The following is a 24,988-nucleotide window of genomic DNA, read 5'->3' on the forward strand; positions in this document are numbered from 1 at the left end:
TATGAATAAAATCAACCAATAAAATTAGCACACTCTTTAAAGCATCTAATATGAGTTTATGTTATGTAATGTTAAATCTCAGTTGAAAAGAGGCGCTAAAGCTCACGTTTTATGATTAATGTAAGGCTATTATAGTATTACTAATACTATCCAAATAGAATATTATCAAAACGTCATCCAGCCCTGATTCCACACCCTTGCTCATAAACGGAGCACCGGTTGGTTCATAAAACAGTGAGAGGGCGAGTATTTAGAAGTTTTGTGATCCGGGTGAAGTCACATGATCACTCATTATGGCCATGCAAACTAGGCAGCTTAAGTCCAGGCCCTGCTTAGGCTAACATCTGACATTCAAATAGCCGTGCTTTTCTACAGACATGAGACACGGCAGTCACGGGGGACCTTTCCTTAGCAGCGACAGACGGCAAACAAACACTACAAACAACGGAGCTATCATTGTCAAATATGAACAGAAACTATGTTCTCTTTTCGGATGGTTTGAACTTTTTACTTTCGTTGCTTTACGGGAGGTTGTGTGTTGTAAATGAAAACTGAAGTTATCCGTGAATTGTTGATACCTACGGCGAACGGGTGCCACGCCTTTATTTAGAGCAACAGGTAACGTATCTCTACCTCTCCTCTTTCCCTTCTTAACGGTACATGTGAAGGTAATAAGACGAGCCTGCCTAGTAGTAGAAGACCACACAAATACGTTATTGCACATTTACAAGTCACATATTAACAACAACAATAACGGCAGAGAGTTGTAGTTAATATGACATATATTATGGCATATGGCTATTATTTATAAATATGCACAAAGCAGGTTTGCACATCTGTTGCGCTCGACTCAGTCATAGGCTTCCCATCCTAATTCCATGATTAAATGTAAATCTTTGAAAACTATTTCCATGAAAACTATTTATAAAATATACAATGTAAAGTTGAGTTATTACAAATAAAATGAGTTTTGTTTTAGTAAATACAGCACTAAGGCGAGAGAATAAGGGATGTCACAGAATAAGAATTCCCCATGTATATCATTTTAGGCTATTGGTATAAACTAAAAAAGTGTGTGTGTGTGTGTGTGTGTGTGTGTGTGTGTGTGTGTGTGTGTGTGTGTGTGTGTGTGTGTGTGTGTGTGTGTGTGTTATGTGGGTCTACAGATGTAATGTCATTAACTACTGTATCATGTTTAATACTGTTGAATACCATTCCGTTGGAGACTGAAAAGCCCGAGTAGATTCGTTGTGGGACATATGGTAGGACTATATGAGAACAAAATGCAGAGCTCGACCTCCAAAACAGGCAATGGACAGGTATTCCTCCATGTTGTCAATGTCAGTTAATGAAGTTAATGAGCTAACAGTAATAACAGTTGACTGTATTCGCTACCTGGGGGGTGGGTGGCTCTGAACACAGTTAAAAGCTGTTTGCTTGGCCTCAGGCAAAGTTTGTACTTTCCAATGTCTGCTTGATGCCTCTTATGTAAACTTAATATCTATCAGCTGTCACAGGTCTCATCAATTTACCAAGTGGAGCTTTTTGGTGCATGGATCGCTCTGTAGGCCTGCGCTAGTATTGTATGTTTCTAACAAATGGCTGCCGTACACATAGAACTCACCCCATAGGTGTTGTTCAAAAGACACAGACATGATGTCATTAGATATGTACCAGCAGTGTTGAACAGTGTAGGCTTCTCCTCTCCCCTCTCTCCTCTCTCTCCTCTCTCCTCTCTCCTCTCCCCTCTCTGTCGTCTCTCTCCTCTCTCCTATTCTCCTCTCTCCTTCTCCCCTCTCTCCTCTCTGTCGTCTCTCTCCTCTCTCCTATTCTCCTCTCTCCTCTCCCCTCTCTCCTCTCTGTCGTCTCTCTCCTCTCTCCTCTCTCCTCTCTCTCCTTTCTCCTCTCCTCTCTCTCCTCTCTGTCCTCTGTCTCCTCTCTCTCCTCTCTCCTCTCTCCTCTCTCTCCTCTCTGTCCTCTCTCTCCTCTCTGTCCTCTCTCTCCTCTCTCCTCTCTCCTCTCTCCCTCTCTCCGCTCTCCTCTCCCATCTCTCCTCTCTGTCCTGTCTCTCTTCTCTCCTCTCCCCTCTCTCCTCTCTCTCCTCTCTTTCTCTCTCTCCTCTCTCCTCTCCCCTCTCCCCTCTCTTTCCTCTCCCCTCTCTCCTCTCTCTCCTCTCTCTCCTCTCTCTCCTCTCTCCTCTCCCCTCTCTCCTTTCTCCTCTCTCTCTTCTCTCTCTCCTCTCTCTCCTCTCTCATCTCCCCTCTCTCCTTCTCCTCTCTCTCCTCTCTCCTCTCTCTCCTCTCTCCTTTCTCCTCTCTCTCTTCTCTCTCTCCTCTCTCTCCTCTCTCATCTCTCTCCTCTCTCCTTTCTCTCCTCTCTCCTCTCTCCTCTCTCTCCTCTCTCTCCTGACTCTCTCCCCTCTCTCCCCTCTCTCCTCTCTCTCCCCTCTCTCCTCTCTCCTGACTCTCCTCTCCCCTCTCTCCTGACTCTCCCCTCTCTTCTCTCTCTCTCCTCTCTCCCCTCTCTCCTGACTCTCTCCTCTCTCTCCTCTCTCTCCTCTCTCCCCTCTCTCCTGACTCTCCTCCTGACTCTCTTTCCTCTCTCCTGACTTTCTCCTCTCTCTCCTCTCTCCTGACTCTCTCATCTCTCGCCTCTCTCCTGACTCTCTCTTCTCTCCTGACTCTCTCCTCTCTCTCCTCTCTCCTGACTCTCCTCTCTCCTGACTTTCTCCTCTCTCCTGACTCTCTCCTCTCTCCTGACTCTCCCCTCTCTCCTGAATCTCTCTCCTCTCCTGACTCTCCTCTCTCCTGACTCTCTCTCCTCTCTCCTGACTCTCTCCTCTCTCCTGACTCTCCCCTCTCTCCTGACTCTCTCCTCTCTCTCCTCTCTCCTGACTCTCTCCTGACTCTCCCCTCTCTCCTGACTCTCTCCTCTCTCTCTCCTCTCTCCTGACTCTCTCCTGACTCTCTCCTCTCTCTCTCCTCTCTCTCTCCTGACTCTCTCCTCTCTCCTGACTCTCTCCCCTCTCTCCTCTCTCCTGACTCTCCCCTCTCTCCTCTCTCTCTCCTCTCTCTCTCCTCTCTCTCTCCTCTCTCCTGACTCTCTCCTCTCTCCTGACTCTCTCCCCTCTCTCCTCTCTCCTCTCTCTCTCCTCTCTCCTCTCTCTCCTCTCTCTCTCCTCTCTCCTGACTTTCCCCTCTCTCCTGACTCTCTCCCCTCTCCCCTCTCTCTCTCCTCTCTCTCTCCTCTCTCCTGACTTTCCCCTCTCTCCTGACTCTCTCCTGACTCTCTCCTCTCTCCTGACTCTCTCCTGACTCTCTCCTGACTCTCCCCTCTCTCCTGACTCTCTCCTCTCTCCTGACTTTCTCCTCTCTCTCCTCTCTCCTGACTCTCTCATCTCTCGCCTCTCTCCTGACTCTCTCTTCTCTCCTGACTCTCTCCTCTCTCTCCTCTCTCCTGACTCTCTCCTCTCTCCTGACTCTCTCCTCTCTCCTGACTCTCTCCTCTCTCCTGACTCTCCCCTCTCTCCTGACTCTCTCTCCTCTCCTGACTCTCCTCTCTCCTGACTCTCTCTCCTCTCTCCTGACTCTCTCCTCTCTCCTGACTCTCTCCTCTCTCTCCTCTCTCCTGACTCTCTCCTGACTCTCTCGTGACTCTCCCCTCTCTCCTGACTCTCTCCTCTCTCTCCTCTCTCCTGACTCTCTCCTGACTCTCTCCTCTCTCTCCTCTCTCTCTCCTGACTCTCTCCTCTCTCCTGACTCTCTCCCCTCTCTCCTCTCTATCCTCTCTCTCTCCTCTCTCCTGACTTTCCCCTCTCTCCTGACTCTCTCCCCTCTCCCCTCTCTCTCTCCTCTCTCCTGACTTTCCCCTCTCTCCTGATTCTCTCCTGACTCTCTCCTCTCTCCTGACTCTCCCCTCTCTCCTGACTCTCTCCTCTCTCCTGACTCTCTCCTCTCTCCTGACTCTCTCCTCTCTCCTGACTCTCCTGACTCTCCCCTCTCTCCTGACTCTCTCCTCTCTCCTGACTCTCTCCTCTCTCCTGACTCTCTCCTGACTCTCTCCTCTCTCCTGACTCTCTCCTCTCTCCTCTCTCCTGACACTCCCCTCTCTCCTGACACTCCCCTCTCTCCTGACTCTCCCCTTTCTCCTCTCTCCTGACACTCCCCTCTCTCCTGACTCTCCCCTCTCTCCTCTCTCCTGACTCTCCCCTCTCTCCTGACTCTCCCCTTTCTCCTCTCTCCTGACACTCCCCTCTCTCCTGACTCTCCCCTCTCTCCTCTCTCCTGACTCTCCCCTCTCTCCTGACTCTCCCCTTTCTCCTCTCTCCTGACACTCCCCTCTCCCCTCTCTCCTGACTCTCTCCTCTCTCCTGACTCTCTCCTGACTCTCTCCTCTCTCCTGACTCTCTCCTCTCTCCTCTCTCCTGACACTCCCCTCTCTCCTGACACTCCCCTCTCTCCTGACTCTCCCCTTTCTCCTCTCTCCTGACACTCCCCTCTCTACTGACTCTCCCCTCTCTCCTCTCTCCTGACTCTCCCCTCTCTCCTGACTCCCCTTTCTCCTCTCTCCTGACACTCCCCTCTCCCCTCTCTCCTGACTCTCCCCTCTCTCCTGACTCTCCCCTTTCTCCTCTCTCCTGACACTCCCCTCTCCCCTCTCTCCTGACTCTCTCCGACCTAAAAACACTGTGCACTGAATATGTGTGTCCTACTCCCTCATGTAACCTAGTGACCAGCAGGAAGATGTCCACAAGGTCCGTTTTCATTTAGCAACAGATCTAGAATCATCCTCTCAGTTCATACCATTCCCCAAAACCGAACATTTACCATTAGAGTGGGAACCTCAAGGCTGACTTCAGATTAGTGTCTGAAGAGCAGGACTATCCAACCCTGTTCCTGGAGAGTTACCCTCCTGTAGGTTTAACTCCAACCCTGTTCCTGGAGAGATACCCTCCTGTAGGTTTTAACTCCAACCCTGTTCCTGGAGAGAGACCCTCCTGTAGGTTTTAACTCCAACCCTGTTCCTGGAGAGTTACCTTCCTGTAGGTTTTAACTCCGACCCTGTTCCTGGAGAGTTACCCTCCTGTAGGTTTTAACTCCAACCCTGTTCCTGGAGAACTACTGTCCTGTAGTTTTAACTCCGACCCTGTTCCTGGAGAGTTACCTTCCTGTAGGTTTTAACTCCGACCCTGTTCCTGGAGAGTTACCCTCCTGTAGGTTTTAACTCCAACCCTGTTCCTGGAGAACTACCCTCCTATAGGTTTAAACTCCAACCCTGTTCCTGGAGAACTACCCTCCTGTAGGTTTTCGCTCCAACCCTGTTCCTGGAGAACTACCCTCCTGTAGGTTTTCGCTCCAACCCCAGTTGTAACTAACTTTTCAACCAGCTAATTATTAGAATCAGTTGTGCTAGATTAGGGTTGGAATGAAAACCTACAGGATGGTAGATCTCCGAGAACAGGGTTGGAGTTAAAACTTACAGAATCGTAGATCTCCGAGAACAGGGTTGGAGTTAAAACCTACAGAATCGTAGATCTCCGAGAACAGGGTTGGAGAGCCCTGCCAAAGAGTAACTTCCTGCTCCCTTTGGCTCAGTACTCAGACCAACATCAGGTTTGTTGGCAATGTGGGGGTAGTGGAATTGGGTGATGAGCTGATGTGATGTAGGGGTAGTGGGGTGATAAGGTGATGTAAGGGTAGTGAGGTGATAAGGTGATGTAAGGGTAGTGAGGTGATAAGGTGATGTAAGGCTAGTGGGGTGATAAGGTGATGTAGGGGTAGTGGGGTGACGAGGTGATGTAGGGGTAGTGGGGTGATGAGGTGATGTAGGGGTAGTGGGGTGATGAGGTGATGTAGGGGTAGTGGGGTGATAAGGTGATGTAGGGGTACTGGGGTGATAAGGTGATGTAAGGGTAGTGGGGTGATAAGGTGATGTAGGGGTAGTGGGGTGATAAGGTGATGTAAGGGTAGTGGGTGATAAGGTGATGTAGGGGTACTGGGGTGATGAGGTGATGTAGGGGTAGTGGGGTGCTAAGGTGATGTAGGGGTAGTGGGGTGATAAGGTGATGTAAGGGTAGTGGGGTGATAAGGTGATGTAGGGGTAGTGGGGCGATAAGGTGATGTAGGGGTAGTGGGGTGATAAGGTGATGTAAGGGTAGTGGGGTGATAAGGTGATGTAGGAGTGGTGGGTGATAAGGTGATGTAAGGGTAGTGGGGTGATGAGGTGATGTGGGGTAGTGGGGTGATAAGATGATGTAGGGGTAGTGGGGTGATAAGGTGATGTAGGGGTAGTGAGGTGATAAGGTGATGTAGGGGTAGTGGGGTTATAAGGTGATGTAGGGGTAGTGGGGTGATAAGGTGATGTAGGGGTAGTGGGGTGATAAGGTGATGTAGGGGTAGTGGGGTGATAAGGTGATGTAGGGGTAGTGGGGTGATAAGGTGATGTGGGGTAGTGGGGTGATAAGATGATGTAGGGGTAGTGGGGTTATAAGGTGATGTAAGGGTAGTGGGGTGATAAGATGATGTAGGGGTAGTGGGGTGATGAGGTGATGTAGGGGTAGTGGGGTGATAAGGTGATGTAGGGGTAGTGGGGTGATAAGGTGATGTGGGGTAGTGGGGTGATAAGATGATGTAGGGGTAGTGGGGTGATAAGGTGATGTAAGGGTAGTGGGTGATAAGGTGATGTAAGGGTAGTGGGGTGATGAGGTGATGTGGGGTAGTGGGGTGATAAGATGATGTAGGGGTAGTGGGGTGATAAGGTGATGTAAGGGTAGTGGGGGGATAAGGTGATGTAAGGGTAGTGAGGTGATAAGGTGATGTAAGGGTAGTGGGGGGATAAGGTGATGTAGGGGTAGTGGGGTGACGAGGTGATGTAGGGGTAGTGGGGTGATAAGGTGATGTAAGGGTAGTGGGGTGATAAGGTGATGTAGGAGTGGTGGGTGATAAGGTGATGTAAGGGTAGTGGGGTGATGAGGTGATGTGGGGTAGTGGGGTGATAAGATGATGTAAGGGTAGTGGGGGGATAAGGTGATGTAGGGGTAGTGGGGTGACGAGGTGATGTAAGGGTAGTGGGGTGATAAGGTGATGTAAGGGTAGTGGGGGGATAAGGTGATGTAAGGGTAGTGAGGTGATAAGGTGATGTAGGGGTGGTGGGGTGATAAGGTGATGTAGGGGTAGTGGGGTGATAAGAGACATTTATAAGAGGAGGGAGAGAGGTTTATTTTTAGCTAATGCCCAAGGCTGATTATAAGGGATGTTTTTGGAATACACACACACACACACACACACACACACACACACACACACACACACACAAACAGTTTATATGACATTACCACCCCTTATCCGCCATTGTGATTTTGTCCTGCATTATTTTGGCCGTTGGTGACATTTCAGTGACAAGTGAGCTATACATGCTGTGTCCGTGTCAAAGAGGTTACATCATGTCAGAGGAGAGGTAAATATAACACGGCTTTTTACAGGACAAAAATACTTGTGTAGACCAAGTTCAGTATCCCGGAAGACAATACTGATGGGTGTGTCTGTTTTGTGTTGTGTGTAGTTGGTGTCTAATGAGTTCCTATTGTTATTGTATCGTAGTCCTCATGGCATATCACCATGACTACAGGCACAGTGGTAACCCATCGGGCCTTGCCTGGCTTATTCAAATGACACGGTACTTTTAGTGCTGAGTCATGGTGTGTTTCGGCTCACGTGTTGCTCTGAAAAAAACTCTGTAGCCTGATTACCTTTTGTAGTGAGGCGTTATGTCTGTGATAGTGTACGTATTACGACGGCGTCGCAAGCTACTGCCCTGAGTTCGCTCGATGCTGTGATAACATCACCGTCTTCCTGTCGAAGTGCTTTGGTTATGACATTTGAGACACAAAGCTTGTTGCTAATTATTTCCTGGTGTCACTAGTACAGGCTTGGTAAGCTCTTCGACGCGTCTAACTGCCAAACGGGGAGAAACAGAAGAGTGAATGAGAGGGAGAGAGGCATGGATTCTGCATCATTTCGGTGGGTTTTAAAGTCTTAAAAAGACACAAAGTTGATAAGAGAGGTTCTACATGACTCTTCAATAATCAAGAACAGGCTGTTCTATAAAAACACACAGACACACGTTAACACACACATCAGAAGCATTCCCTACCATACTGTACCTGAGCAAGGTTCTCACCACAGCAACGTACTATTAAAGTGAAACAGGGAGGGAGGGACAGAGGAGAGGAGATGAGGTGATAAGACAGGGACAGAAAAACAAAGAGAGAGGAGAGACAAATCAGCACTTCTCCCATCACCACCACACCTTCCTGTCACCCATATGAACCCCATCCCCCTACTCGGTGTCCACACACACACACACACACACACACACACACACACACACACATACACACACACACACATACACACATACACACATACACACACACACACACACACACACACACACACACACACACACACACACACACACACACACACACACACACACACACACACACACACACTCCTGAGCCAACCTTTCTAAATGTCTTCAGGAGTCACCAGGTAGTACCATTATGTTATTTTTGTGAACAGTCTCCTCCTCCTTGGTTCGACAGCTAACTGGAGACTTCACATTGGAGAAAGTGAGACATTAGATTTAATTACCACTAAGATTACACCAAAATATTGATTTGGTTTCCTGGATTTCTGCTTAGCATAGATTTATGTTCCCTACTTGGTCTATCGATTTGATAGCATGTCGAATCTATGTGAATATATTCTATGAATTTACAGTTCACCTTTCTGTTTTCTTTTATTCTGTAACGGTATATTGTAATCATGTGTTCAAGCTAATCAAATCAAAGTTTATTTATGCTACAGTGTGTAAGCTAAACAATACAATGAAATGTCTACGAGCAATTAAGCTCTCCTCACAAACTGTGCAATGATATCAAGCTATATGTATTGCATTTACATTAGACGGTAGCCTACTAATAGCTATACCATATAGCCGTAGTCCTATTAGGCTGATTATTGTTTATTTGTTCCTGAACTGGCCAAACAGCAGACCTATCCTTCAGCCATCCTTCATCCATCCTTCAGCCATCCTTCAGCTATCGTTCAGCCATCCTTCAGCTATCATTCAGCTATCGTTCAGCCATCCTTCCGCCATCATTCAGCCATCCTTCAGTTATCCTTCAGCCATCCTTCCGACATCATTCAGCTATCATTCAGCCATCCTTCAGCGACCCTTCAGTTATCCTTCAGCCATCCTTCCGACATCATTCAGCTATCATTCAGTTATCCTTCAGCGACCCTTCAGTTATCCTTCAGCTAACCTTCAGCTAACCTTCAGCTATCCCTCACCACCACAAGTTGGTTCAAACTTTTTTAACATCATTGCACGATCCTGGCGCTGTCCTTTCAGCACCACAAAGGGCACTCCGATCACTTAAAATGTTGTCTCATCAAGATCTGTTGCCTACGTCTAATAGTCCTACTATTACAAATAGAGGAAAATGACTTCTGACAATGATGCTGGTTTAGTAAAGTTAGATCAGAGATGGCTCAATGTCTCGCTAGATCACATAATGTTTCACATTGCATTTTACATGGACCTTTATTTAACTAGGCAAGTATGTTAAGAACGAATTCTTATTTACAATGACGGCCTACTGGGGAACAGTGGGTTAACCGCCTTGTTCAGGAGCAGAAGGACAGATTTTTACCTTGTCAGCTCGGGGATATCGATCCAGCAACCTTTGAGTTAGTGGCCCAACGCTCTAACCACTAGGCTACCAGCCTCCCCATAACAGACCTGAATAGTATAGTAGGCCTATAACGTTACTGTTACACGATAAACACCTCCTCATTTCTAATGACGTTGTAGGATGTTTAGCTGAAGCTGAATAGTCACATCTCATTTTCTCATTCGTCAAAACTGGACGAAGCCACTAGGCAGGAAGTACGCTTTGATTGAATCAAAATACATGAAAGGATAATAGTTAGTTATAAACACCATCTGCTCTTATTCTCTCTCACCAAACTGTCACTGAAGAAGATCTGAATACATGTTCCCATGAAACTGATGGAGATCCAATCAAACGACTGGCATGGAGATGCAGTTGGGACATTTTTTATCAAATAATTATCAAATATGTTCTTTAGATAATAATGTTCTGGGTGTAGGCAGACGTATGCAATTGGATGATGCATTTGATGTGTATTCCATAATGACAGGCTATTCAACTTTGATTGAAGAAATTACGATGTCATTTTTTTGTTTTGTTTTATGTGCTCCCTCACCTAAAAAATAAAATTGGTACTACAACAGTTGCATCAACATACTCGGTAACTGTTGTTCCTCTGTCATAGTGCTCGTTATACTGTAATTACACAGGCAATGAAAGGTCATTAAGCTATCCACAAAGTACATAACTACAGTGTATGTCAGTTTGCTTTGCCGGCAGTATTTCTGTAGGACAGGTTGGTATCTCTAGACTGGTATGAGATGACACACTCATTTTTCATCTAAAGATTTTAGTGCAATACCTTTGGACTGAAACCCTAGCTTCGGGGGTTTAGTTTGGTCTGAAACCCTAGCTTCGGGGGTTTAGTTTGGTCTGAAAGCCTAGCTTCTGGGTTTAGTTTGGTCTGAAACCCTAGCTTCGGGGTTTAGTTTGGTCTGAAAGCTTTGGGGTTTAGTTTGGTCTGAACCCCTAGCTTCTGGGTTTAGTTTGGTCTGAAAGCTTCGGGGTTTAGTTTGGTCTGAAACCCTAGCTTCAGGGTTTAGTTTGGTCTGAAACCCTAGCTTCAGGGTTTAGTTTGGTCTGAAACCCTAGCTTCGGGGTTTAGTTTGGTCTGAAACCCTAGCTTCAGGGTTTAGTTTGGTCTGAAACCCTAGCTTCTGGGTTTAGTTTGGTCTGAAACCCTAGCTTCAGGGTTTAGTTTGGTCTGAAACCCTAGCTTCAGGGTTTAGTTTGGTCTGAAAGCCTAGCTTCAGGGTTTAGTTTGGTCTGAAACCCTAGCTTCGGGGTTTAGTTTGGTCTGAAAGCCTAGCTTCAGGGTTTAGTTTGGTCTGAAAGCCTAGCTTCAGGGTTTAGTTTGGTCTGAAACCCTAGCTTCGGGGTTTAGTTTGGTCTGAAACCCTAGCTTCTGGGTTTAGTTTGGTCTGAAAGCCTAGCTTCTGGGTTTAGTTTGTTCTGAAAGCCTAACCGAAATGTTCCTGGTTTGAATACTTGAGCCGTCAAGGTGAAAAATCAGTTGATTTATCCTTGAGCCAGTGATGCCCCCCACCCCCCACCGCCCCCACCGATTTAATTCCAATTCACATCTAGGGAACAATCTTCAGCAATTCAACTTTTATTGCCTACTTTTCCAAAATGGAACGTTTCAATTTCCTCCTAAGGAAAACAACTAGGAGAATGTCCTTTTCTAAAGGTGAGAGTCCTGGAGGTTTAGACCTTCTTATCTCCTCAGATCGTAAGGAATATAAAATGCTATTACCACCGATGGACAAGGACCAATATCGGAATCAATGACAGGTCATCTGACACACAGATTGAATTCTCCAGCTCACAATTCCCCGTGGAAGTTCACCAAGGGAGAGCGACGATTGGTCATGTTGATGTTCTGATGCATCTCTGAGGCTGACACTATTGATGAGTATTGATGTGGTGTAATATTTGATTGACGGTAGTGCCTGTCATTCATCCCTCCTCCTTCTTCTGGTCTACCTGGCATACTAAAGAGTCCCTGTCTGTCTGTCTGTCTGTCTGTCTGTCTCTCTCTCTCTCTCTCTCTCTCTCTGCCTGCCTGCCTGTCTGTCTGTCTGTCTGTCTGTCTGTCTGTCTGTCTGTCTGTCTGTCTGTCTGTCTCTCTCTCTGCCTGTCTGTCTGCTGTCTCTCTGTCTGCCTGTCTCTCTGTCTGCCTGTCTGTCTGTCTGTCTGTCTCTCTCTCTGCCTGTCTGTCTGCTGTCTCTCTGTCTGCCTGTCTCTCTGTCTGCCTGTCTCTCTGTCTGTCTGCCTGTCTGTCTCTCTGTCTGTCTGTCTATCTATCTGTCTGTCTGTCTCTCTGTAAGCCTGTCTGTCTGTCTCTCTGCCTGTCTGCCTGCCTGTCTGTCTGCCTGTCTCTCTGTCTGCATGTCTGTCTGTCTGCGTGTCTCTCTGTCTGTCAGCCTGTCTGTCTATCTGTCCTTCTGTCTGTCTGTCTGTCTGTCTGTCTGTCTGTCTGTCTGTCTGTCTGTCTGCCTGCCTGCCTGCCTGTCTGTCTCTCCATCTGTCTGTCTGTCTCTCTGTCTGTCTGTCTCTCTGTCTGTCTGTCTGTCTGTCTGTCTGTCTGTCTGTCTGTCTGTCTGTCTGCCTGCCTGCCTGCCTGTCTCGCCGTCTGTCTGCCTGTCTGTCTGCCTGTCTGTCTGCCGTCATAGTGTCATAGTGTCATAGTGTTATAGTGTCATAGTGTCATCATGTTATAGTGTCATCGTGTTATAGTGTCATAGTGTCATAGTGTCATAGTGTCATAGTGTCATAGTGTCATCGTGTTATAGTGTCATGGTGTTATAGTGTCATAGTGTCATAGTGTCATAGTGTACAGTGTCATGGTGTCATGGTGTTATAGTGTCATAGTGTCATCGTGTTATAGTGTTATAGTGTCATCGTGTTATAGTGTCATAGTGTCATCGTGTCATAGTGTCATAGTGTCATCGTGTTATAGTGTCATCGTGTTATAGTGTCATAGTGTTATAGTGTCATAGTGTTATAGTGTCATAGTGTCATAGTGTACAGTGTCATCGTGTTATAGTGTCATAGTGTCATCGTGTTATAGTGTCATATTTTTGTAGTTTCATCTTGTCACAGTGTCACAGTGTCGTAGTATTATAGTGTTATAGTATTATAGTGTCATAGTGTCATAGTGTCATAGTGTTATAGTGTTATATCAAATCAAATCAAATTTTATTTGTCACATACACATGGTTAGCAGATGTTAATGCGAGTGTAGCGAAATGCTTGTGCTTCTAGTTCCGACAATGCAGTAATAACCAACGAGTAATCTAACCTAACAATTCCACAACTACTACCTTATACACACAAGTGTAAAGGGATAAAAAATATGTACATAAAGATATATGAATGAGTGATGGTACAGAACAGCATAGGCAAGATGCAGTAGATGGTATAGAGTACAGTATATACATATGAGATGAGTAATGTAGGGTATATAAACATAAAGTGGCATAGTTCAAAGTGGCTAGTGATACATGTATTACATAAAGATGGCAAGATGCAGTAGATGATATAGAGTACAGTATATACATATACATATGAGATGAGTAATGTAGGGTATGTAAACATTATATTAAGTGGCATTGTTTAAAGTGGCTAGTGATACATTTTTACATACATTTCCATCAATTCCCATTATTAAAGTGGCTGGAGTTGAGTCAGTATGTTGGCAACGGCCACTAAATGTTAGTGGTGGCTGTTTAACAGTCTGATGGCCTTGAGATAGAAGCTGTTTTTCAGTCTCTCGGTCCCTGCTTTGATGCACCTGTACTGACCTCGCCTTCTGGATGATAGCGGGGTGAACAGGCAGTGGCTCGGGTGGTTGTTGTCCTTGATGATCTTTATGGCCTTCCTGTGACATTGGGTGGTGTAGGTGTCCTGGAGGGCAGGTAGTTTGCCCCCGGTGATGCGTTGTGCAGACCTCACTACCCTCTGGAAAGCCTTACGGTTGTGGGCGGAGCAGTTGCCGTACCAGGCGGTGATACAGCCCGACAGGATGCTCTCGATTGTGCATCTGTAGAAGTTTGTGAGTGCTTTTGGTGACAAGCCAAATTTCTTCAGCCCCTTGAGGTTGAAGAGGCGCTGCTGCGCCTTCTTCACAACGCTGTCTGTGTGGGTGGACCAATTCAGTTTGTCCGTGATGTGTACACCGAGGAACTTAAAACTTACTACCCTCTCCACTACTGTCCCGTCGATGTGGATAGGGGGGTGCTCCCTCTGCTGTTTCCTGAAGTCCACAATCATCTCCTTTGTTTTGTTGACGTTGAGTGTGAGGTTATTTTCCTGACACCACACTCCGAGGGCCCTCACCTCCTCCCTGTAGGCCGTCTCGTTGTTGTTGGTAATCAAGCCTACCACTGTAGTGTTGTCCGCAAACTTGATGATTGAGTTGGAGGCGTGCATGGCCACGCAGTCGTGGGTGAACAGGGAGTACAGGAGAGGGCTCAGAACGCACCCTTGTGGGGCCCCAGTGTTGAGGATCAGCGGGGTGGAGATGTTGTTACCTACCCTCACCACCTGGGGGCGGCCCGTCAGGAAGTCCAGGACCCAGTTGCACAGGGCGGGGTCGAGACCCAGGGTCTCGAGCTTGATGACGAGTTTGGAGGGTACTATGGTGTTAAATGCTGAGCTGTAGTCGATGAACAGCATTCTCACATAGGTATTCCTCTTGTCCAGATGGGTTAGGGCAGTGTGCAGTGTGGTTGCGTCGTCTGTGGACCTATTGGGTCGGTAAGCAAATTGGAGTGGGTCTAGGGTGTCAGGTAGGGTGGAGGTGATATGGTCCTTGACTAGTCTCTCAAAGCACTTCATGATGACGGAAGTGAGTGTTACGGGGCGGTAGTCGTTTAGCTCAGTTACCTTAGCTTTCTTGGGAACAGGAACAATGGTGGCCCTCTTGAAGCATGTGGGAACAGCAGACTGGGATAAGGATTGATTGAATATGTCCGTAAACACACCAGCCAGCTGGTCTGCGCATGCTCTGAGGACGCGACTGGGAATGCCGTCTGGGCCTGCAGCCTTGCGAGGGTTAACACGTTTAAATGTTTTACTCACCTCGGCTGCAGTGAAGGAGAGCCCGCAGGTTTTGGTAGCGGGCCGAGTCAGTGGCACTGTATTGTCCTCAAAGCGAGCAAAGAAGTTGTTTAGTCTGTCTGGGAGCAAGACATCCTGGTCCTGGGGCTGGTTGTCTTTTTGTAATCTGTGATTGACTGTAGACCCTGCCACATACCTCTTGTGTCTGAGCTGTTGAATTGCGACTCTACTTTGTCTCTATACTGGCACTTAGCTTGTTTGATTGCCTTGCGGAGGGAATAGCTACACTGTTTGTATTCGGTCATGTTTCCTGGCACCTTGCCCTGGTTAAAAGCAATGGTTCGCGCTTTCAGTTTCACGCGAATGCTGCCATCAATCCACGGTTTCGGGTTTGGGAATGTTTTAATCGTTGCTGTGGGTATTATGTCGCCGATGCACTTTCTAATGAACTCGCTCACCGAATCAGTGTATTCGTCAATGTTGTTGTTGGACGCACTGCGGAACATATCCCAATCCACGTGATCGAAGCAGTCTTGAAGCGTGGAGTCAGATTGGTCGGACCAGCGTTGAACAGACCTGAGCGCTGGAGCTTCTTGTTTTAGTTTCTGTTTGTAGGCTGGAAACAACAAAATAGAGTCGTGGTCAGCTTTTCCAAAAGGAGGGCGGGGGAGGGCCTTATATGCGTCGCGGAAGTTAGAATAACAATGATCCAGGGTTTTGCCAGCCCTGGTAGCACAATCGATATGCTGATAGAATTTAGGGAGTTTTGTTTTCAGATTAGCCTTGTTAAAATCCCCAGCTACGATGAATGCAGCCTCAGGGTGTGTGGTTTCCAGTTTACATAGAGTCAGATAAAGTTCGTTCAGGGCCATCGATGTATCTGCTTGGGGGGGAATATATACGGCTGTGATTATAATCGAAGAGAATTCCCTTGGTAGATAATGCACTCGACATTTGATTGTGAGGAATTCTAAGTCAGGTGAACAGAATGACTTGAGTTCCTGTATGTTGTTATGATCACACCACGTCTCGTTAATCATAAGGCATACCCCCCCCGCCCCTCTTCTTACCAGAAAGATGTTTGTTTCTGTCGGCGCGATGCGTGAAGAAACCAGCTGGCTGCACCGACTCCGTTAGCGTCTCTCGAGTGAGCCATGTTTCCGTGAAGCAAAGAACGTTACAGTCTCTGATGTCTCTCTGGAATGCTACCCTTGCTCGGATTTCATCAACCTTGTTGTCAAGAGACTGGACATTGGCGAGTAGTATGCTCGGGAGTGGAGCGCGATGTGCCCGTCTCCTAAGCCTGACCAGAAGACCGCTTCGTTTGCCCCTTTTATGGCGTCGTTGTTTAGGGTCGCCGGCTGGGATCTGATCCATTGTACTGGGTGGAAGGCAAAACACAGGATCCGCTTCGGGAGAGTCATATTCCTGGTCGTAATGATAGTGAGTTGACGTTGCTCTTATATTCAGTAGTTCCTCCCGACTGTATGTAATGAAACCTAAGATTACCTGGGGTACCAATGTAAGAAATAACACGTAAAAAAAAAAAAATACTGCATAGTTTCCTAGGAACGCGAAGCGAGGCGGCCATCTCTGTCGGCGCCGGAAGTAGTCCGTGTCATAGTGTCATAGTGTTATAGTGTCATATTGTTGTTGTGTCATAGTGTACAGTGTCATCGTGTCATAGTGTCATAGTGTCATAGTACTGTAGTGTTACAGTGCCATCTTGTCATGGTGTCATTGTGTCTTAGTGTCATCGTGTTATAGTGTCATAGTAGTGTAGTGTTATAGTGTCATCGTGTTATAGTGTCATATTGTTGTATTATTGTAGTGTTATAGTGTCATAGTGTCATAGTCTTATAGTGTTATAGTGTTATAGTGTTATAATGTCACAGTGTCATAGTCTTATAGTGTTATAATGTCACAGTGTCACAGTGTCATAATCAATCAATCAAATGTATTTATAAAGACATTCTTACATCAGCTGATGTCACAAAGTGCTGTACAGAAACCCAGCCTAAAACCCCAAACAGCAAGCAATGCAGGTGCAGAAGCACATATCATAGTGTTATAGTGTTACTGTGTCATAGTGTCATAGTGTTATAGTGTTATAGTGTTATAGTGTCTCAGTGTTATAGTGTTATAGTGTCTCAGTGTTATAGTGTTATAGTGTTATAGTGTCATAGTGTCATAGTGTTATAGTGTTATAGTGTCATAGTGTTATAGTGTCATAGTGTCATAGTGTTATAGTGTCATAGTGTCACAATGTTATAGTGTTACTGTGTCATAGTGTCATAGTGTTATAGTGTTATAGTGTCATAGTGTCACAGTGTTATAGTGTTATAGTGTCATAGTGTTATAGTGTTATAGTGTTATAGTGTCATAGTGTTATAGTGTTATAGTGTCATAGTGTTATAGTGTCATAGTGTTATAGTGTCATAGTGTCACAATGTTATAGTGTTATAGTGTTATAGTGTTATAGTGTTATAGTGTTATAGTGTTATAGTGTTATAGTGTTATAGTGTTATAGTGTTATAGTGTTATAGTGATATAGTGTTATGTTATAGTGTTATAGTGTTATAGTGTTATAGTGATATAGTGATATAGTGTTATAGTGTTATAGTGTTATAGTGTTATAGTGTTATAGTGATATAGTGTTATGTTATAGTGATATAGTGTTATAGTGTTATAGTGATATAGTGATATAGTGTTACAGTGTTATAGTGTTATAGTGTTGTAGTGTTATAGTGTTGTAGTGTTATAGTGTTATAGTGTTGTAGTGTTATAGTGTTATAGTGTTATAGTGTTGTAGTGTTATAGTGTTATAGTGTTATAGTGTTACTGTGTCATAGTGTCATATTGTCATAGTGTTATAGTGTCATAGTGTCACAGTGTTATAGTGTTATAGTTTCACAGTGTCATAGTGTCACAGTGTCATAGCATTGTAGTGTTATAGTGTCACAGTGTCATAGCATGTTATAGTGTCATAGTGTCACAGTGTTATAGTGTTATAGTTTCACAGTGTCATAGCATTGTAGTGTTATAGTGTTACTGTGTCATATTGTCATAGTGTTATAGTGTCATAGTGTTATAGTGTTATAGTGTCATAGTGTCACAGTGTTATAGTGTTATACTTTCACAGTGTTATAGTGTCACAGTGTCATAGCATTGTAGTGTTATAGTGTTATAGTGTCATAGTGTTATAGTGTCATAGTGTCATAGTGTTATAGTGTTATAGTATTATAGTTTCACAGTGTTATAGTGTCATAGTGTTATAGTGTCATAGTGTTATAGTGGTATTGTTTCACAGTGTCATAGCATTGTAGTGTTATAGTGTTATAGTGTCATAGTGTTATAGTGTCATAGCATTGTAGTGTTATAGTGTCACAGTGTCATAGCATGTTATAGTGTCATAGTGTCACAGTGTTATAGCATTGTAGTGTTATAGTGTCACAGTGTCATAGCATGTTATAGTGTCATAGTGTCACAGTGTCATAGCATTGTAGTGTTATAGTGTTATAGTGTCATAGTGTTATAGTGTCACAGTGTCATCGTGTTATAGTGTCATAGTGTTATAGTGTCATAGTGTCATCGTGTTATAGTGTCATAGTGTTATAGTGTCATCGTGTTATAGTGTTATAGTGTCATATTGTTGTAGTGTTATAGTGTCATAGTGTTATAGTGTCATAGTGTTATAGTGTCATTGTGTCATAGTGTTATAGTGTCATTGTGTCATAGTGTTATAGTGGTATAGTGTTGTAGTGTCATAGTGGTATAGTGTTGTAGTGTCATAGTGGTATAGTGTTATAGTGTCATTGTGTTATAGTGTCATAGTGTTATAGTGTCATAGTGTTATAGTGTCATATTGTTGTAGTGTCATTGTGTTATAGTGTCATAGTGTCATAGTGTTATAGTGTCATAGTGTTGTAGTGTCATTGTGTTATAGTGTCATAGTGGTATAGTGTTATAGTGTCATAGTGGTATAGTGTTATAGTGTCATAGTGGTATAGTGTTATAGTGTCATAGTGGTATAGTGTCATAGTGTTATAGTGTTATAGTGTCATAGTGTTACTGTGTCATAGTGTTATAGTGTTATAGTGTCTCAGTGTTATAGTGTTATAGTGTCATAGTGTCATTGTGTTATAGTGTCATAGTGGTATAGTGTCACAGTGTTATAGTGTTATAGTGTTATGTCATAGTGTCATTGTGTTATAGTGTTATATTGTTGTAGTGTTATAGTGTCATATTGTCATTGTGTTATAGTGTTATAGTGTCATATTGTCATAGTGTTATAGTGTTATAGTGTTATAGTGTCTCAGTGTTATAGTGTCATTGTGTTATAGTGTCATATTGTCATTGTGTTATAGTGTTATAGTGTCATATTGTCATTGTGTTATAGTGTCATAGTGTTATAGTGTTATAGTGTTATAGTGTCTCAGTGTTATAGTGTTATAGTGTTATAGTGTTATAGTGTCTCAGTGTTATAGTGTCTCAGTGTTATAGTGTTATAGTGTCATAGTGTCATAGTGGTATAGTGTTATAGTGTCATAGTGTTATAGTGTCATAGTGTTATAGTGTCATAGTGTCATAGTGTTACTGTGTCATAGTGTCATAGTGTTATAGTGTCATAGTGTCATTGTGTTATAGTGTCATAGTGGTATAGTGTCATTGTGTTATAGTGTTATATTGTTGTAGTGTCATTGTGTTATAGTGTTATAGTGTCATATTGTCATAGTGTTATAGTGTCATAGTGTCATATTGTCATAGTGTCATAGTGTCACAGTGTTATAGTGTTATAGTGTTATAGTGTTATAGTGTTATAGTGTTATAGTGTTATAGTGTCTCAGTGTTATAGTGTTATAGTGTTATAGTGTTATAGTGTTATAGTGTTATAGTGTTATAGTGTTATAGTGTCTCAGTGTTATAGTGTTATAGTGTCATAGTGTTATAGTGTCATTGTGTTATAGTGTCATTGTGTTATAGTGTCATTGTGTTATAGTGTCATTGTGTTATAGTGTCATAGTGTCACAGTGGTATAGTGTTATAGTGTCATAGTGTCATAGTGGTATAGTGTTATAGTGTCATAGTGTTATAGTGTCATAGTGTTATAGTGTTATAGTGTTATAGTGTTATAGTGTCATTGTGTTATAGTGTCATAGTGTTATAGTGTCATAGTGTTATAGTGTCATAGTGTTATAGTGTCATAGTGTCATAGTGTTATAGTGTCATAGTGTTATAGTGTTATAGTGTCATAGTGTCATAGTGTTATAGTGTCATATTGTCATAGTGTCATAGTGTCATAGTGGTATAGTGTCATATTGTCATAGTGTCATAGTGTCATATTGTCATTGTGTTATAGTGTTATAGTGTCATAGTGTCATTGTGTTATAGTGTTATATTGTTGTAGTGTCATTGTGTTATAGTGTTATAGTGTCATATTGTCATAGTGTTATAGTGTCATAGTGTTATAGTGTCATATTGTCATTGTGTTATAGTGTCATTGTGTTATAGTGTCATATTGTCATAGTGTCATTTACATTTACGTTTAAGTCATTTAGCAGACGCTCTTATCCAGAGCGACTTACAAATTGGAAAGTTCATACATATTCATCCTGGTCCCCCCGTGGGAATTGAACCCACAACCCTGGCGTTGCAAGCGCCATGCTCTACCAACTGAGCCACACGGGACCACATAGTGTTCTAGTATCATAGTGTCACAGTGTTATAGTGTCATAGTGTTATAGTGTCACAGTGTTATAGTGTCATAGTGTTATAGTGTCATATTGTTGTAGTGTCATTGTGTTATAGTGTTATAGTGTCATAGTGTCATAGTGGTATAGTGTTATAGTGTCATAGTGGTATAGTGTTGTAGTGTCATAGTGTTATAGTGTCATAGTGTCATAGTGTCATAGTGTTATAGTGTCATAGTGTTATAGTGTCATAGTGTCATAGTGTCATAGTGGTATAGTGTCATAGTGTCATAGTGTCATAGTGTCATAGTGTCATAGTGGTATAGTGTTATAGTGTCATAGTGTCATAGTGGTATAGTGTTATAGTGTCATAGTGGTATAGTGTTATAGTGTTGTAGTGTCATAGTGTTATAGTGTCATAGTGTCATAGTGTCATAGTGTTATAGTGTCATAGTGTTATAGTGTCATAGTGTCATAGTGTCATAGTGGTATAGTGTCATAGTGTCATAGTGTCATAGTGTCATAGTGTTATAGTGTCATAGTGTCATAGTGTCATAGTGTCATAGTGTCATAGTGTTATAGTGTCATTGTGTTATAGTGTCATAGTGTCATAGTGTCATATTGTTGTTGTGTCATAGTGTTATAGTGTCATAGTGTTATAGTGTCATAGTGTCATAGTGTCATAGTGGTATAGTGTCATAGTGTCATAGTGTCATAGTGGTATAGTGTTATAGTGTCATAGTGTCATAGTGTCATAGTGGTATAGTGTTATAGTGTCATAGTGTTATAGTGTCATTGTGTTATAGTGTCATAGTGTCATAGTGTCATATTGTTGTTGTGTCATAGTGTTATGGTGTTATAGTGTCATAGTGTTATAGTGTCATTGTGTTATAGTGTTATAGTGTCATAGTGTCATAGTGTCATATTGTTGTTGTGTCATAGTGTCATAGTGTTATAGTGTCATTGTGTTATAGTGTCATAGTGTCATAGTGTCATAGCATTGTAGTGTTATAGTGTCATAGTGTTATAGTGTCACAGTGGCATAGTGTTACAGTATATAGGTTTAATCACAACACCAGCTGTACTGTGAGAGCCTCGAGGTCTGGAGTTGTGTACTATAGGCTTGTTCTAGTTAACCTCAGGTAACAGAACTAACTCAAACCTGCTCACAACCAGACCTGAAGTTCAAACAGGTGTTTTCTTCTTTCCACCATCACCCAGGCTGTGTTTGCTTGGGAGTGGGCCAGGTACTATACATGCTGATACTGTTTGTTTAACAGGACGGTTCAGTTAACTTCTTTCATTTTGTCACTGGCTCTCTCTTGCTCAGCAGAGCAACTCAGTTAGCCCAAGGCAGACCTGGGTTAAAAATGCTTTTGACCGCCTGAAGTATCAGATGGGTTGTGTTTGCACTATTGGAAGTTTTCTATTGGCTTTATTAAGTCAGGCAAGTTCAATCAAGCACAGATATTTTATTTTATTAGTGTCTCTTTTAGTCCTCATTTGGACTAATCTTCCAAGAGTCCAGAACAGCTATGTATTAGATTTAAATGGTTCTTAAGTAGGATTTGAATTTACATATTGAAAGGTTGCTGGTTTGCTCAGATAAATTATTACATTTCTTTATTGCTCTAAATTGAAATGTTATTTTGCCTATTTGTCTTTTCTGTCTGGATAACGCATAGATGGTGGACCATCTATTCCTAGTATTTACTGAATGTCTGTCTCTTACCAACTGAATACCATTGTGAATAGAGTTGGGCCGTTTTAAACGGTGTATATTATAAAATAAAATAAGCATGTTTTTTCCCCCAATTATCTTGTTGATTGATGACCAACCAAGAGCATTGAGCATGACTACAACAGAAGAACCATACAGTGGGGAGAACAAGTATTTGACACACTGCCGATTTTGCAGGTTTTCCTACTTACAAAGCATGTAGAGGTCTGTCATTTTTATCATAGGTACACTTCAACTGTGAGAGACAGAATCTAAAACAAAAATCCAGAAAATCACATTGTATGATTTTTAAATAATTAATTTGCATTTTATTGTTCTCCCCACTGTATGTCCACCTTAAAACAATCCTTACTGCTTTGTTCTGTGCAATCTGCAACCTTCTAATTTCACTTGCTGATATAAAGTATTTGAAATCATTTTGGAATCGTATTTCAACCCAGGTCTGCTTTCTTGCTCATTTGGCGCATCTTAGTTAAGCCCAAGACTTAGCCCAGTCTTAACACTAATATCCTGTCATCTCTGTCTCAGTGGTCAAAGACAAGACAGTGGAATGTGTGCTCGTCTCAGCTGACCCAAGACAGAATGTTCTAGCCTGAAGGCTGCGGGTTCAACTGTTGTGACCTGTTGTCAGTTCTCAGTCAACGGAAACAAGTTTTACCTTTTTGCAAATATCCTCCCATTCCTATCTCAGTCATTTTAGCAATGTGCCTCTGGCGAAACAGTAATTCAGAACGTAATAGATTTTGCTTTCGTGTACATAATTCACACAAAGCCTCGTGATGATATGTTTGTGCTACACATAAAATGTATTTAATTTGATCTTGGCGGTTTTAGGAGGGGTTAATCAGAGAATTGTGTGGTTTATACCCGTAGCTAAATCACATGGGATTAATGGTCCCTTTTCTCCCAAAGCCCAGAGAAAGGTTATTTATTTGAATGTGCTGACTTCACAGAACTGGATGTGAAAACCTCATTCCTGTTAGGGATAAATAGACACTCATGTCCAATGTGTTTTCAGAACACGACATATCCAGGAGACATGCAGAAGGCTGATCCAAGATAAAATTATCTTTCCCGACAACCCAACAGGTGTCATTGAGGGGATTGGCTGAATCTATGCACTAATGAGCCAATCGAAGCCATTAGCTAAGTGATAGAGGCGTTTCCTGACATTGGACTGTCTCTCTCTATCAAACAGTCCAAAGCCCTGTGAAACATGCTGTTTCTATCAGTCCTGGGTCATGTTTAGTAGGACACGTCGTAGGAAAACATTTTGCAACAGTAAAACTAAACTGTTGTTACTGGACAAGTAAAAAATAACCCTGTAGCAGATATTGTTACTTGTTTCAGAGTTGCAGTGAATGTCAATGTGAGGAACAATGTGGTAAATAGTTAAAATAGGAGAGAATTTTTTTTATTGTCTTTATATGTTATTCGTATCTTATTTCAGAGTAATGTTTATATCATAATACTATCCGTAAGCACCACATAGTCTCTCAGGAAGACAAATGGTCGGTGCCTTTAAGATGTACACGGGTCATTGGATTTTTCTTGCTGCTACACTTTCTTCTGTTTCTCAGTAAAGACCAAAGCTGGAGGAGAAAGACACGGTGTCCTTGCTTCTCTCTTTCTCTCTTTCACTAGCAGACAAACCCATTCCAGACTCGTCGATTCATTATTTACCCAGGCAAATGAATGCTAAAGCCTACGGAAACACACAAACACATAGCCAGGAGAGAAATCCTGTATACACACACACACACACACACTCTTTCTTTACCACACACACATCCAGTAAGAAATAGTGATGGATGACAGACACCCTGCATCATCCCTGAACACATGGATACAGCTCAGGAGTCACCATGGATACAGCTCAGGAGTCACCATGGATACAGCTCAGGAGTCACCATGGATACAGCTCAGGAGTCACCATGGATACAGCTCAGGAGTCACCATGGATACAGCTCAGGAGTCACCATGGATAAAGCTCAGGAGTCACCATGGATACAGCTCAGGAGTCACCATGGATACAGCTCAGGAGTCACCATGGATACAGCTCAGGAGTCACCATGGATACAGCTCAGGAGTCACCATGGATACAGCTCAGGAGTCACCATGGATAAAGCTCAGGAGTCACCATGGATACAGCTCAGGAGTCACCATGGATACAGCTCAGGAGTCACTATGGACAGAGAGGGCAACAGGAGTCACTATGGACAGAGAGGACAACAGGAGTCACTATGGACAGAGAGGACAACAGGAGTCACTATGGACAGAGAGGACAACAGGAGTCACTATGGACAGAGAGGACAACAGGAGTCACTATGGACAGAGAGGACAACAGGAGTCACTATGGACAGAGAGGACAACAGGAGTCACTATGGACAGAGAGGACAACAGGAGTCACTATGGACAGAGAGGACAACATGAGTCACTATGGACAGAGAGGACAACAGGAGTCACTATGGACAGAGAGGACAACATGAGTCACTATGGACAGAGAGGACAACAGGAGTCACTATGGACAGAGAGGACAACAGGAGTCACTATGGACAGAGGGGACAACAGGAGTCACTATGGACAGAGAGGACAACAGGAGTCACTATGGACAGAGAGGACAACAGGAGTCACTATGGACAGAGAGGACAACAGGAGTCACTATGGACAGAGAGGACAACAGGAGTCACTATGGACAGAGGGGACAACAGGAGTCACTATGGACAGAGAGGACAACAGGAGTCACTATGGACA

The 24,988-nt window shown here is 43.6% G+C and overlaps 1 protein-coding gene across 1 annotated transcript in view; it reads left to right on the forward strand.

Moving 5' to 3' along the window:
- Window positions 1-252: 252 nt before the first annotated feature.
- Window positions 253-24,988, forward strand: part of zgc:194930 (uncharacterized protein LOC557813 homolog) — a 37,987-nt gene continuing 13,251 nt past the window's right edge. The window contains exon 1 of the mRNA XM_038995843.1: window positions 253-618. The gene's annotated coding sequence lies outside the window, so the exon portion shown is untranslated. The remainder of the gene's footprint in view (window positions 619-24,988) is intronic.

This window comes from Salvelinus namaycush, chromosome 6 (genome assembly GCF_016432855.1).
Source record: "Salvelinus namaycush isolate Seneca chromosome 6, SaNama_1.0, whole genome shotgun sequence".
Classification (NCBI taxonomy): Eukaryota; Metazoa; Chordata; class Actinopteri; order Salmoniformes; family Salmonidae; genus Salvelinus; species Salvelinus namaycush.